General features: G+C 49.6%; 1 non-coding gene and 1 pseudogene across 1 annotated transcript; both read right to left on the bottom strand.

Annotated features, from left to right (window-relative positions):
* Window positions 1-6,707: 6,707 nt before the first annotated feature.
* Window positions 6,708-7,400, bottom strand: LOC121458317 (annotated as a pseudogene).
* Window positions 7,401-10,541: 3,141 nt separating this feature from the next.
* LOC121458578 lies at window positions 10,542-10,648 on the bottom strand. The gene has a single exon (XR_005975859.1). It is a non-coding gene; the product is annotated as a U6 spliceosomal RNA (small nuclear RNA).
* Between the last annotated feature and the right edge of the window lie 4,915 nt (window positions 10,649-15,563).

Below are 15,563 nucleotides of genomic sequence, written 5' to 3'. Positions count from 1 at the left end.
TTACCCTCAGGCCTCCCACTGAGTGAACCGAAGAGCCTGAGCACCCCTTAAGTCATTTAACCCCTCCTGTCCTCACTTCCTTCATCAGCAAAATATGAATCAAGGATGCCCGTTCCCTAGGCTATTTGAAGGTGTACATCAAGGAAACATGAGTGGCCAGCCATACTTACATTCCAGGTATTTGGGAGGCAGATGGAAATCTATGCTTTGGGATCAGCCTGTTCTACATAGTAAGTTCCAGACCAGCCAGGGCTTCGTAGCGTGACACTGTCAAACACACACGCACGCACACGCACATTCACATACATGTGCACACACAGGCACGCACAAGCCCACCATGGAGCTGGAGAGACAGTTCTGGTAAGAGAGTGGTCACTGCTGTTCTTCCAGAAGACCTGACATTGGCTCCCAGCATTCACACTGGGAACCTGACAGTGGGATTACAGAGTACTCCAAGTCCAGCCCCAGGAATCCCAGTATCCTCTTTTGGTTCCTGTATGGCACTCACATCCTGTGGCATATATACACACACTCACATAAATTACAATGTAAAAATAAACCTGAAAAAAAGGTGGAGTTTTTTTTAAGTATCTGTTATAACGTGTCAGTTACGAAGTTAAACAGGTCATAGCAGCATACTGATAGTCTATATTTATCTGACAAACTTGTTCCTGTACTTTGGAAATCAGGATTTAGTGAATCCTTGAAGCAAGTGTTTGAGGAGCCTTCTCGCCCTGCGCCCCCTTTACAGAAGAGGAAGCTGAGACGTAGAAATTGGTTCTGCCGATAAACAGCAGACCCGGGTTTCAGAATCTGCTCCTACCCCGAAACCCCACCACATCTGCGAATTTGGTGAATAACTGAGTAAATGAAACCTCAAAAGAAACCAAATTAGACTTCGCACAAGAGTTAGCTCGGTGTTCTTCCTTCCCTCACCTGGTCGCTTTAGGAGATCAGCACGCCCTCCACACCGCTGGCTAAAGCGCTACCGGAGGAGAGGAACGAAGGGGAGGCGGCGTGTGGGAGGGGCTCACAGACTGGGAAGTAGGAAGCGCGGCTACCCAGCACTCCAAGGACTTGTCGGTAACGCTGAGCCCTGGACTGTGAAGGACTGTGTTCTGGCAGAGAGCGCCACCTACTGAAGGACTGCCGTCACAGCTACAGCTCTGCGTCCAGGATGACTTAAGAAGCCACAAGGCTCCACAGACTAGGGCGAGCCAGCCAACCTACCCCCAAATGCCCTGTACCTAAAGCTAAGTTCTCATCCACACCATCTAGTGATAATCCCTCAGCATGCTTTCTTGGACAGAGCTAAAGAATCGAGGAAAGATCTCAGGTACAACAGAGAGGACCCAGCTCCAGCTGAGTTTCACGGTCCGTGCATTGCTGTGGTCCAGTACAAGTCCACAAAAAACAAAACAGACCCAAACAGCTCAGCTGCTGTGCCTTTGTCACGTGCCTCACTCTCTTTTCACCTCCACTCAGCCAGTCAGGATCCACTGACCCGTTTCTCCACGCAAGCATGCCCCTTGACAATGGTGAATGACCCGACCAAAGGCGGTCATCCAGGTTGCTGCTCCTGATGAGCTCCTAGGAGGTGGAGCAGGAACACTCAGAGGAAATAAACAAGTGCTTGACGGATTCCAGACAGCTGTAAACACTAGCAAGAAAGCCCAGCGGGGAGATGGGACATCATCTGAAGCTAGCAATAATCGGTAAGAGATCCGCTTCCCCTTCTGTCGGTTCCAACAGGTACTGTAGGGCCTCAAGTCAGTTGGTGTCAAATTGTGAGTGATCACCCAGCTAGGGATGACAGCAAGTGAGCAAGTGCAGCACTAGGGATGGAAGCCAGAGCCTTGCACACTCAAGACAGCGAGTGAGCAAGTGCAGTGCTGGGGATGGAAGCCAGGGCCTTGCACACTCAAGACAGGGAGTGAGCAAGTGAGGTGCTGGGGGGAACCCAGGGCCTTGCCTACTCAAGACAGGGAGTGAGCAAGTGAGGTGCTGGGGGGAACCCAGGGCCTTGCCTACTCAAGACAGGGAGTGAGCAAGTGAGGTGCTGGGGGGAACCCAGGGCCTTGCACACTCAAGACAGGGAGTGAGCAAGTGAGGTGCTGGGGGGAACCCAGGGCCTTGCACACTCAAGACAGGGAGTGAGCAAGTGTGGTGCTGGGGATGAAACCCAGGGCCTTGCACACACAAGACGGTGAGTGAGCAAGTGCGGTGCTGGGGATGGAAGCCAGGGCCTTGCACACTCAAGACAGCGAGTGAGCAAGTGCGGTGCTGGGGATGGAAGCCAGGGCCTTGCACCCTCAAGACAAGAGTTCTACCACTGAGCCATATTCCTGAACTTTCTAGCAAGGCTGTAATTCTCTTCCTTTCTGGTCCAAAGCCTGTCTCTTTCCCCTACCTCAAGTTGACCAGGAGTCCAGAAGAGCAAGGCTGAGGTACTGGTTGGCATTGTGTCCATCATATGGTTTGAGACAGGTATGGTGGCATACACCTCTAATCCTAGCCACTCAGGAGGCTGAGGCAGGAGGATCTAGAACTCAAGGTTCACCTTGAAAAATTAGCAAGGCCTTGTCTCATATAAAGAAAACCAGGTGGGCTGGAGAAACGACTCAGCTCAGTTAAGAGTGCAGAGTGCTCCTACAGAGGACGTGGGTTCGGTTCCTGGCGCCACAACCTCTTATAACTCCAGATCCAGGGCATCCAATGCCTCTGGCCTCTGAAGACACTGGGATGAATGTTCACACAGACACAAACATGTACAGATAACTACAAATAATGAAAAATTAATCCTCCTCCAAGTTCGAGTCCAGCCTGGTCACAGAGCGAATTCCAGGACAACCAGAGCTACACAGCAAAACCTTGTCTCGAAAAACAAACAACACCACTAATACTAATCCTAAACAAAGGCCATTAGAGAAAATCACAGCCAGTCAAAACGCAGAGCTGTGCAGCCTCGTCCCAACAGATGCATTCAGAACACACAGAACACACAGAAGGAACAGAGACTGTGAGAGCCAGAGGGGCAGGGAGTTTGCTGTGAAACTGTGTCAGAAACTACACACAAAGACTTCCAACATGACTGCCTAAATGTGGGCTACACAAAGACGACAATAGAGTAATGGGGGGGGGGCGAGTGTGGTCGCGGGGGACCAACGCTACACAAAGAACTTCGCCAACTAAGGAGTGCCGAGACTGGGAGAATTAGCTTTACCCAGGGAAGAGCTCACCAAAAGGTCAGCCCTGAAAACATGCGACATACATTCAAGGAACAGCAAAAAGACTGAGCAGGCTGCACGTATGTGAATATGTGTATGTATGTGTAATATATTCACACAGGTAACGTATATAATGTGTATATACCTATATATGCACATATAAAAGAACACTGAAAAAAGAGGTGATGGACTTGAAAGAGACCCAGGAGAGATATATGGGAGGTAGAAGGGAGTAAAGGGAAGGGGAAACTGAGGTAATTATAATCTCAAAAAATACATAATTGTTTAAATCTTTTTTATAAAGACAGTGTAACCCTCCCTGACTGTCCTGAAACTTACTCTGTAGACCAGGCTGGCCTTGAACTCAAATCCACTTGCCTCCTGGGTGCTGGGATTAGAGGTGTGTGCCACCACCGCCTGGCTAAAAACAATTTTTAAAAGTAATAATAATAAAAAAGTCTTTTGTTGTAAAAGTTGTTTTCAATACTCAAATGTCAGTGGCAGGACATTTGAGAAAAAGACAGCCTGGTTGTGGTGGCACACGCCATTAATCCCAGCACTCAGGAGGTAGAGACGGGCGGATCTCTGTGAGTTCGAAACCAATCTGGTCTACAGAGTGAGGTAGGCTCCAAAGCTACAGAGAAACCTTGTCTTAAAAAAACAAAAGAAAAGTAAAAGGAAAAAGGAGAAAAAGAAAGGGCCAAATGAGACTTGACATGGATTCTGTCATTCTGCTGGTCATCGCTGCTTTGTTTTGTTTGTCTGAGACAGGGTCTTATGTATCCCAGGCGGACTGAAAGTGGCCGTGTAGCTGACTTCCATCTCCCGAGAGCTGGAATTGTACATACAAGCATACACGATTTATTTGATGCTAAGGATTAAAGCTGGGGTTTTATGCACGCTAGGCAAGCACTCTAGTACCCAAGCTAACTTTTCAGCCCACGCCTGGGTCTTCCAGAGTACTTAGAGGAAGAAAAACAAGCAAGAAGACCCTTTGGCTCCGACACTGAGGCTTTGACTCAGTTGTAAGTTCAAGAGAGTACACACACACACACACACACACACACACACACACATACACTTGTGTTTGTTTATTGGGGGACACAGTTGGTGCCCCAGCAAAGGCAAAGAGCCTGTGGAAGCTGGTTCTCTCTTCCCACCATGTAGGTCTGGGGACAGCTCAGGCCATCAGGACTGGCGAGAAGCACCCTCACTCCCAGAGCCGTCACACCCCACACTCAAGGCTTTATATTGTTTCCCTACATAGATCTCACGATAGGATCATTTCTAGGAAGACCCGAGGAGGGGCTGGGAGAGCCACAGGTGGCTTCTACTCAGGCATCTACAGAGGCCAGGTCTGGTGAAAGGGAGGAAAAGGTCAGAGCCCCCTAAATGGCATTCGCACAGCCTGTGCTATGGAAGCCGCTCCGGGCAGGAAAGGTCAAACGTTTCCTACCTCCCTCAGTTCTCTCCCGGGGAAGCACAGGTTTTAGGATGCTGCTGAACAGAGCGGCTGCACCACTTGCTTCCAATCAAGTCTCCAAAGACTCACAGGAGTTTCGACCTCTACAGACGATGGTGTCTTCCATGGGATGGAATCAGTTTGACAAGTTCAGTTCCGAGCCAACTTAAAATCATGGCTCTTAGGATAATTCAGTGAAAAGCAGGAAGAGCTACCCTGACGGGCACAGTGACGCTGCAGGGACAGCTTCCGGACCAGGGCATGCCCTACTGGCACTCTTTGGGGACTGCCCGCCTCTCCTGCTGTCTCCAGGGAATGCCTTCCTAAAACAAAGCAAGATATCATTTAATGTGCTTGCATTGAATTTTAAAGTCTACTACAAGACATTTGAAGAAATAGTTTACCATGGGTCATAAATATCTTGGGCAGACTCCACAGTGAGTTTTCAAAAGCATGACCTGGGTGGATAAGGCCAGCAGCTCAGGCTGCTAGGCTGCCCTGCATTGCGCAGCATTGTCTACTGTTATCCTTGAGGGACAGGATCCAGAAAATGCCACTAAGACAAAATGGAAGTACAGCCGCCCTGTTAAGGGTTGCCTAGATGAGATCCACCCTGTGCAAAGTTCTGCACGCCAAGTGTGGCTTCCCATCCTCCAAGCTATAAATCTTCAGCTCTGAGACCGAGTGCCCTGCCTTTGGTTTGAGGCAGGGTCTTCGTTTGTGGTACACATTGGCTTTGAACCCACATCAGTCCTGTCTCCGCCTCCTGAGTTCTGGTGTGCCCCACTGCACCCAGCCCTTGAGCTCACCTGTTGTGTGGGTTCCCTGCAGTGGTTTTGAGGCGACCTAGTTAGCACTAAGATGGAGATGTGTTGGCACGGGATCCCCAGTGCCAGATTTAGACACTCGTCTACAGTTCTCCGAGCGCCTACCACAGTCGAGATGTTTCCCGGTAATGATGGCTTTTGCTTCTGTCTGTCACCTTAGCACCCTGCTCCTCCATGTAGAATTTGATTGGTGGAAGAGTGATGGTGTGGGACTCCCCTAAACCAGTTCACCCACCCAGCCAGCATTTGCGGGAGGACATTCCTGAGCATAGTGATGGTGTGGGACTCCCCTAAACCAGTTCACCCACCCAGGCAGCATTTGCGGGAGGACATTCCTGAGCATAGGAATATGCTCAATATAATCAAGACAGTCTCGGCTTAAAACATGGTGGCCAGTGGGGCCAGGTGACCAACATCCAGATCAAGGAAGGAATAGTTTGAGGAACAGCTTGGCATCTTGAATACATGCCAAGCTGGGAGAAAGGCAGGCTGTTTTGCATTTTTAAATTCTTATTATTTTTTTTAAATGTTTTGGTTTTCAAGTCAGGGTTTCTCTGTGTAGTCCTGGCTGTCCTGGAACTCCTTTGTAAACCAGGCTGGCTTTGAAATCAGAGGTCTGCCTGCCTCTGCCTCCTGGAGTGCTGGGATTAAAGCCCAACAGCACCTGGTTGCATTGCTCTTTATTTCCAATAGAGGGACCCATTTGAGGAAGGAAATCCTGGAGGATGTCAAGTTTGGGAATTCAGGGAACAAGCAATGGATTTCATCTAGGGATGTGGGAAGCAAGGCGGGGCTGGGGCCCATTCTAGCTTCGGCACACCTGGCTAGCTTCGGCACACCGGGCTAGCTTCGGCACACCAGCCCAGCAACAGCATGTCCTGTCTCCTATGTTAATAATCAGAGTCCTCTTATGAGCCAGTCTGGGATTGAAGGCCTGACATCCCAGCTGCTTGGGGGGGGGGGGGGGGGCAGAGGATTGCACATTTAGAGCTATCTTGAGAAATTTAGAGAAACTCTGTCTCAAAGTTTTTATTTTGTTTGCTTTTTTTTTCTGTTTCAAAAGGCTTTATTTTTGCTTGGTCCAAGACTTGAGAGGGACTCCAGGGCGTTACAAAGCTGCCTAGTGGCTTCTTGAGAGGTTAGGGTGAAGGGCCTGAGGCGGGCTGGTGCAGAGCAGAGGTGGGAGCCCCTTGGAAGGAGAGGCCTCCTAATCATGCTTGAGAGTGAGCCGCTCAAAGAGGTACTCGCCCAGAGATGCCTGGGGCTCAGCAGCCAACCTGCGGAGGTTGGTCAGGTGGTTGCCCATCTTCTTGATGACCTTCACCTCCTCATTCAGGAAGTGGTTTTCAAGGAAGTCACAGAGATGAGGATCTGTGCGGGCAGAGCCCAGGGAATGAAGATCCAAGAGGGCCTGGTTCAAGTTCTTCTCCAAGGCCAGGGCAGCTTCCATGGCCTCCTGGGTTTTACCCCACTCATCTTGAGATGGCTTCTGCACATCCTAAAAGAGTGCACGGCCTCGGCGATCGTTCTGCAACTTGAGGAGACGCTCGGCGCCCTCGCGCTTCTCCTCGGCCAATTCGCAGAAGAAGTGGCCTACACCCTCCAGAGCCACATCATCCGGATCGAAATAGTAGCCCAAAGAGAGGTCGGTGTAGGAGGCCCTCAGATGCATGTTAACCAGGCGGTTCACGGCAGCCTCCACTTCGGTGGAATATTCTGACGAATCTGGGAGGTCACGGCTGAGATGCAGTTTGGAGCTATCCGCAAATAGACGGTGCTGGTTGGTCCTGGGAGCAGAAGGCGGTGAGGTGATGGTCCTGGAGGCTGCGACTGCAGATGAGGAGCTGTGGAAGCTAACAAAGGGAGGCCCCGGGTCTGTTCCATCCAAATACTGTTGAAGCAAGACACCGATCCACGGGATCTCCGAAGGCTGCTCTGCTTTTTTTTTTTTTTAAAGATTAAAGAGAGCTAGAGATGTGGCCCGGTGGAAGAGTGTTCCTGCAAATGTAACCAACTGTACCAAAAAATTAAAAATTGCTGGGTGATGGTGGTGCATGCCTTTAATCCCAGCACTTGGGAGGCAGAGGCAGGTGGATCTCAGTGAATTCAAGGCCAACCTGGTCTATGGAGTGAGTTCCAGGACAGGCAGGGCTGTTACACAGAAAAACCCTATCTCAGAAAACAAAAACAAACAAAAAATTTAAAAATACTTTATGCATAAAATAAAGTTCGATTGTATTTCTCACTTACCTTGCAATCTTCGTGCACACACTAGCACGCACACACCCTCTTACTTTTGATTTTATCCTATCCACTGATGGTATGACTCAGTGGTAGAACACTTTCCTGGCAGATGAGAGACCCTGGGTTCTGTCCTCAGCACCACAACAGAAAGAACAATCAACGGAGGAGAACAACAGGCTATGCCTTATCGTGACTAGAACTAGGATTGTGACAGGGGAAAGCTGGGGTCTTCTGCGGTCCCCATGTTTCCACGGCCCCACGAGTGATGAAGCTTCCAGCTATGTGCCCTGTTTTGAAGGCGGCTTTCAGATCATCTTTCTGTCCTAGGAACATGTTTGCAGGTAGCTGAGTCGACAGGCTGATTCAGTACACACAGTAGCAGGAATCTGGGAAACCCTGAAACTTTTGAAAAAGTAGACATGCAATAAAATAGGCATTTAATTAGCCCTTAATTAGAGACGCCAAAACACAATAGTCTATGGGAACTGTTCATTGTTCAAATCCCAGTGTGAAAAGCTGTAGTTTATGAGCCTGCCCCATGCACAAGGGGTGACTCTGACTAATTCTCTTCTCACGGACGCCCCCCCCCCCCCCCGCTCCCATCTGTCCAAACATTGCCATTCTGAATTTCTATAGAAAAGGCTTATTTTAAAACTCTGGTCTTCCCGTTTTCATTTTACTGTGCTCTAAAAATACACATACTTCTCCTGAAAGGGTGTTAATTTCAGCTCAGGCGTAGCTGCCCCTCGCATGTAAAAATGGAGACACTTACGTGATCCATACTCTGGTTCTTATGAATTACAAGGAGACACAGACAGGGATGGAGACAGAGAGGTACGACCCAAGAGAACCAAGGCAGAGAAAAATGATTTTCAATTTTTTAACATTTGCTTATTTGTTTAGCAAGTGTGTGTGTGTGTGTGTGTGTGTATGGCGGTCAGAGGACGACTTGAAGAAACTGGGTTAACCCTTTCACTGTGTGTGTCCTGGGGACTGAACTCAGGTTATCAGGCTGAGCCCTGAGTGTTTTTACCCACTGAGCCATCCTGCCTGCCCTCTCACAGCTTTAATGTAGTAAGGACCAAGCTGGTCTTCCCTTGACTTTGAGGCTGTACGATCAGGAATACGGGATAGGAAAGTAGGGCAAATCTTTTCAACATGAAGTCTGGTGGGGAGAGGGTGGGAAATCAGAAACAAAGTGCCGCTGTAGGTCACCGTGAACGGCAGTACAGAGACAAGGCAGCCAGGGAGCCATTTGTTTATTTACTTATTTAGCGGTAGGCTCATACATATTCCAGGCTGGCTTCAAATTCGCTTTACACCGAGAGATGACTTTGGGGTTCCTCGCTCCTGTCTCCTCTTCATTAGTGCTAGGGTTATAGGTGTGAGCTACCACGTCCGTTTTCACGTGGTGCTGGGCATCAAACCCAGGGCTTCATGGATCTAAGGCAAGCACTTTTCCAACTGAGCCACATCCCCAACCACAAGGAGGAATTCTTTGAGCAGATTCAGGGAGAAGTCCAGGCTTTCTTTTTAGTCTTTGTCTAGCAAGTACGGGCGTTTGTGTAAGAATTCAGAAATGAGCCAAGATAAGCAAGGCTTTGGCTACTGAATTACAAAATGAAGTGTGAACAAAAATTGTAGGAAACTCACACTGAAGGAGGAATGGAAAATGTTTAAACACAGTTTGAAAATCTCTCATCTCTTACATCCCTACCGAAGTTTCCCCTCTCTCCCTTCCCCCAGTCTTCCCCCACCACTCCTCCTCTTCCCCGGATTCACCCTCCCTCTGTCTCCCCTCAGAAAAGAGAAGGCCTCCCAGGGATAACAACCAAACACGGCCTAATGTGCTACAATAAGACCAGTATATACCGTCCCATCAAGGCTGGACAAGGCAACCCAGCGGGAGGAAAAGGGTCCCATAAGTAGGCAAAAGAGTCAGCAATCCCTCACTCCCACCATTAGGGGTCTCATGAGAACACCAAGCTACTTACCACAACACATATACAGGGGTCCTAGGTCAGAGTGGCACAGGCTCCCTGGCCTCTTTCAGTCCCCATGAATCCTGGTCAGTTCTGTGGGCCACATTCTCATGGTGTCCCCGACCCTTCTGAGTCCTCCTCCTCCTCCTCTTCCTCCTCCTCTTCCTCCTCCTCCTCCTCCTCCTCCTCCTCCTCTTCCTCCTCCTCCACAGGACTCCCTAAGTTTCACCTGTAGATTGGCTCTGAGTTGCTTCATCTGGTCCTATCAGTTGCTGGATGAAGTCTCTCTGGTCTCTTTGATGAGGATTTTGCTAGGCTCTGGTCTCAGAACACTCCATAGGCAGGACAAACTGTAGGTCAAAGGTTTTGTGGCTGAGTTGGGGTCCCAACACTCCACTTGTGGCCTTGCCTGGTTACAGAGATGGCCTGTGTTCAGGCTCCATGTCCCCCATTCCCAGGGGTCTCTGCAAGGGTTACTGTCACAGATTCCATAGAGTTTCCACTGCACTAGGTTTCCACCTCACCTCCAAAATGCCCCCCAATTCCAGTGGTTTCTCCCATCATCCCCAACCCCCCCGTTGATCCCTCCTGTTCCAACCCAGCCCACCTCTATTCCACCAGCAAAATATCCTCTCTCCCCTTCCTGGATATCCACGAGTCCCCCATAAGCTCTCCTTCTTACCTAGCCTCTCTGGGTCTGTGGATTGTAGCATGGTCATCTTTTACTTTACAGCTAATAACCACTTGTGAGTGAGGACATGCCATGTTTGTCTTTCTGGATCTGGGTCACCTCACTGCGAAAAATATGGAATGCTTCATGAATTTGCATGTCACCCTTGCTCTGGGGTCATGCTAATCCTCCATGCATTGTTCCAATTTTAGTGTATGTACTGCAGAAGCAAGTACTCTTTTCTTTCTAGATAGGATACCATATAGTCCAGGCTGGCTTTAATCTTTCTTTGTAGCTGAGGCTACATTTGAATTCTTGATTCGCCTGCCTCCATCAGCCAAGTGATTGCAGACATATGTCACCCTGCCCAGCTTAGAAAAGGATACTTTTAGCAAAGGAAGAAGAAAACGATTGGAAGGCACCAGAATAAAGAAAATGAATAACAAAAAAACTGTAGTTAAGAAAAGGGTAGAGCCAGGTATGGTGGCTCATGATAGTAACCTGGTGCTTGGAAGTAGGCATAGGAGGGTCAGAGTCCAAGGTCATTTCTGCCAGGGGGAAAGCCAGGGCTCTGCCCACGCTCTGCTCTGCTCTGCTCACCCAGTGCCTCCTTTCCCATCCCGCCTGCTCCTGTCCAGCAAGTGCAGTCCTGTGAAGGAGGCTTCAGGTGACCGCACCCTGGATTTACCACTGCTATTCTCTGGTCGTTTTCCTCCATGTGAAGTCTCCTCTGGAGGTCTGTCCCAGTGTCGTTGGCATTCCCTCTCACAGTGAAACCCCGTGGAAAGAACGGGAAGAGAGAGCCAGAAGAAAAGACATCTCTTCATAGCTCTCTCTCCAAAGAACAACGGTAGTGGACCCCATGTTTGTGTTTTCTTGTAGCCCAGACTTGCCGTGAACTCAAGATCCTGCAGCCTAAATCTCCTTAGTAATGGGATTACTGGCCTGAATCAAGAAGCCTAGTTTAGGACTCTGAACCTCACGGCCAAGTTCAAGCTAGGCGACCTAGAAAGTGGTTTCTGAGACTTTGCCAGCAGGGGGCGCTGTGGTGCCACTAGTTCCCGGGGAGGGCCTGGAAGGCAGCCATCTGCAGATGTAGCCATACAGATTTCCAGGGCATTAAATATTGGCAGGAGAGGGCTGCAGGCAAGAGGCTTGATATTAAGAATGATTACCTGGGAAGGACTGGGTAGACTCTACAATGGTTAGGGCGCAGTTCATAACCACAATTTTTATTCAACCGTAAAGAAAAATGAAATTATGATACTTGCAGGAAAATAGATGTAACCGGAAATCCTCATGTTAAGCAAGAATAATCCAGACTCAGAAAGAATGAGTGTTTTCTCAAACACAGAACCGAGATTTAAAACGTGTGTGTGTGTGTGTGTGTGTGTGTAGGCGCGTACGTGCGCGTGCGCATATATGTGTATGCATTCATATGTGTTTGTTTGCAGGTTATAAAACTAGAAAGGGGAATGGGAGAGGGAAGGAGAGATCATAAGGGGGTGGGAAATGCCATGGTGAGAGGTCAAGGGGGACGTGTGAGAAGACAGCAGGAGCTCGGACGTGGTGAGGGAAGGAGAACAGATGGAGGAGGGCAAAATGAAAACAACCTTAGCATGTGTGACAGAAGATGCTATGGTGGACCCCGTATTTTGTGTGTTCACCTAAACAATAACAACAACAATAACCAGCTTGGACCCTGACAAGTTTGGTGCCGAGGGGTTTTGACCGGAAGTGGCCTGCCCGAGGCAGAGGCAAGCCTCTTTTGAAGGTGGACCCCTTTCTCCTCCAAGGATAGCACAGCCTGGGAATCCAGGGACACCATTTGCATGCGAGTTGGTAATGATCTGATATTACAGATGAAGCTGTCCCATAGGTGGTACCCAGCTCACCACAGAATTCCTTCTAAAACTTTCTAGAACATTTTTGAAAGCAATTTAGGGAAAGTGCTCTCATTGTCTAGTTTTGTCTTGTGTCACACCCACTGAGGGAACCCTGAAGAAGACAGCACTGGTCTTGGGAATTGTCCCCTGGGGTGGCTACCTGCTTGGCCTCCGAGTCCCTGTGTGAATGCTGGGTGACTCCCAGAGCCAGCATACTCACTTCATGTCAACAGTGTCCTAGACATATAAACCCTTGCTCCGTATTTATTTATGCTCCGTATCTTACTGAATCTGTCACATTTTATGCTAACACATCTGCCATGTACACAGCCTGCATCACTTACTGCAAGCATAAAGGATGCTGTCAAACTTGGTGCCTCTTCTTCCCGAGGAACTCCACACCCTGGCCAGAGGCCTCTCCCTCACTTTGAACCCCAGTGCCAGAGATGCCTCAAATGTCTGACCACGGATTCTCTTCCCTCCCTGCTAATGCCAAAACTGAGCAGAGAAATGTGTGCCCCTGTGCTCAGTTCCAATTGCTGCTTCCATTGTCTCTGAAGCCAGAGGACCGATTCAGCTGCGGATGCCCGGAGACAGGAGGTGAGGGCTGGCTCCAGGGCCTCTGAACCTCTGCCTCTGGCCTCTGAGACAGGAGGTGAGGGCTGGCTCCGGGGCCTCTGGCCTCTGAGAGCATCTGCACTCATGCACACACACCCATACACACAGTTAACAATAACAAAAACAATCTCACAAAAAACATCTAAGGGCTGCTATAAGCTATTCTTCCAGAGGTCCTGAGTTCAATTCCCAGCAACCACGTGGTGGCTCACAACCATCTGTACTGAGATCTGGTGCCCTCCTCTGGCCTACTGATTCGTGCTTTCCTTCAGCCTTCAGTGGGGTCAACCCGGGCACCTCTTCCACACTCAGCTCCACTCCAGAGGACTCTGAGTTTCTGCTGCTCCTCCAACAGTCTTCTCCTGTAGAGTTTCTGAGAGTAACAGGCATAAAAGACAGGGCATGGGGACCTGGTGACCTGGTACTGAGCACTTTCTGAACCTGTTTTGCTTCCTTGATCCCTTTACCCAGCATTCCAAAGGGTATGATGGACTAGATGTGTCCACCTGGAATACCCGGTGATGGTGAGTCTCTCTCTCTCTCTCTCTCTCTCTCTCTCTCTCTCTCTCAATTTGGGAATTTCATACAATGCACCCTGATCACACTCACTTCCCGTTCCTCCCAGGTCCACCCTCCCACCCCTATGCCCTCCTCCAAAAATGAAAAAAATATATATCAGGTCCAATTTTGTTGCCCGTACACTCATTGGAGTATGGCTAAACTCCCAGTGGTCATCCCCTTAAAGAAAACTGAGTTCTTCCCCATTCACCCCCCCCCCCCCAGAATCCCTTAACTGTGAAGAGCTACACTTCAGCTTCTTTATCACAGTTTTTAAGGACTCTCTCCAATAGCATTGAACTGTTTCTTTTTAGCAGGGCGGGAGGGGGCCACAGGTGTCTTCAATGTCTCTCATTTTCAATTATGAGTCTGCAGTCATCACTACCACTGCAAAGCAAGTTTTCTTGCCCTTAATAGCCAGGGGCAGCACGACTCGTGGACTTCCATCTGGCCTTTGATGGCAGCACAGACCATCGAGGTCTTTCGAGGGAGCCCAATCCAGAAAACAAGCCTTTCTCCATCACAGCTGCCATGTCTCCAGTTCCCTCTTTCTCCTGCTGGCTCCCTGCTCTTCTGCTCTGTTCCGCCAGCCTTCCCTCATCTCCCTGCACATTTACTCATTGCAGCGGCATTGCGAGCTGCAGTGTGTCACAAAGTATCTACTTTCCACAGGCAAACACTTACTGCAACAGTCATTGATCTGTTTCAAGGTTTCTGGTTTCTGAAGCACCACAAATCCTGGGCTAGCACTGAGAGTCCTCTCGGATATCTTGTTACTCAGGATCAGGGTGAAGTAACAGCTCGGGAGGGTGTCAGGCACACACCTCTCTGCTCTCGTTGCTGGCTGTCCTCCTGGCTCACAAGTACAACCGTGGTGGTAAAGCCTAGTTTCCTAGTTTTCAACTGGATTGGGATGAGAAGCTCCAAATTTAGCTAAGCACAGGTCTGTGACGATGGTTCCAGAAAGAGTTAGGTAAGAAGGCGAGACCCACACTGAACAGCAGCAGTGCTCTCCCTGAGGCTGGGGGCTCGGGTGGAAGGAGGAAGCCCAGAATGCAGACAGGCTCTCCCACCCGCTGTAATCCTGGTCCACTACACCGTGGTTGGCTCTGCTCGGCCCGCGTCGCCACGATGGACTGGAACTCCTAAAGCAATGAGCCATAAACTGTTCCTCCTTTAAGCTGTGTTTCGTCAAAATGATGCAAAGACTAGCACAGTCCCCTGAGCAACAGGTTAGAAGGACGGTGAGCCCCATTGGGAGTCAGGGGAGCATGGACATCCCACTTGGGCTTCCTCAGCAGGCCACTCTGCTCTCTCTAGTCTTCAGGCATGCGGTTTCATTGCGCTTGTCACAGCTTGGAGACTGGCTGTCTCTGTTCTGTAGACACCATGACACAGAAGATATCTGAACACTTGTGAGATTGCTTTTCTTCAGTGCCGGGGAAGAAGTCCAGGCCTCATACATGCCAGAGAGAGGTTCCACGGGCCAATTCCCAAGCCACGAGGCCATGTTGAGTTGCCGTTTTAATTTTCCTCCCGCTGGAAAACAAACGCTTCTTCCACGTTAGGAGAGGATGCTGTGTCTCTTCAGACAGTCCTGCTTTGCTGTGGGGAATGACTGAGAAACACTCAAGTCTTTACACTTGGTTCCTTCGCTGGTTGGATAACGATGGCTTTAAAACCAGGAGACTTGGCCAAGCTCAGTGGTGAGCACCCCTCCTACTTCTGGGAAGGCTTTGAAACCAGGCAATCCTACAGGTGCCTCTGGTCTGTGAAGCAGAAAAATAGACTTCCAAGGAAAGTGAAAGTAGTATCTATACCGGTAGACGGGCCAAGAAGTGTCCCGGGAGAAGAGAAGAGAACATGCCAAGAGGCAAGGATAAAGGGAATAATTCCAAGGATCGAGGCCAGGGTTTGAGGTCCTGACAGAGCAAGGCTGTGTTGAGGAGCTGTGGATCAAATCCTAAGAGTGCTGTGCTTACACTCACAGGGATCAGGCGCTCCCTTGTTAGTCACCCCTTCCTTTTAGGTGGAAGTAGGTTAGAAGGTCCTCTCGGTGCCCACCCTCTCCCTCCTTCCTTCACTCCCC

Source organism: Microtus oregoni, unplaced genomic scaffold, assembly GCF_018167655.1.
Source record: "Microtus oregoni isolate MIOR12 unplaced genomic scaffold, Mior012 000017F_ref0000208, whole genome shotgun sequence".
In the NCBI taxonomy this organism is placed as follows: Eukaryota; Metazoa; Chordata; class Mammalia; order Rodentia; family Cricetidae; genus Microtus; species Microtus oregoni.
Note: the sequence above shows the minus strand (reverse complement) of the source record. Positions and strands in the feature narration are given on the sequence as shown.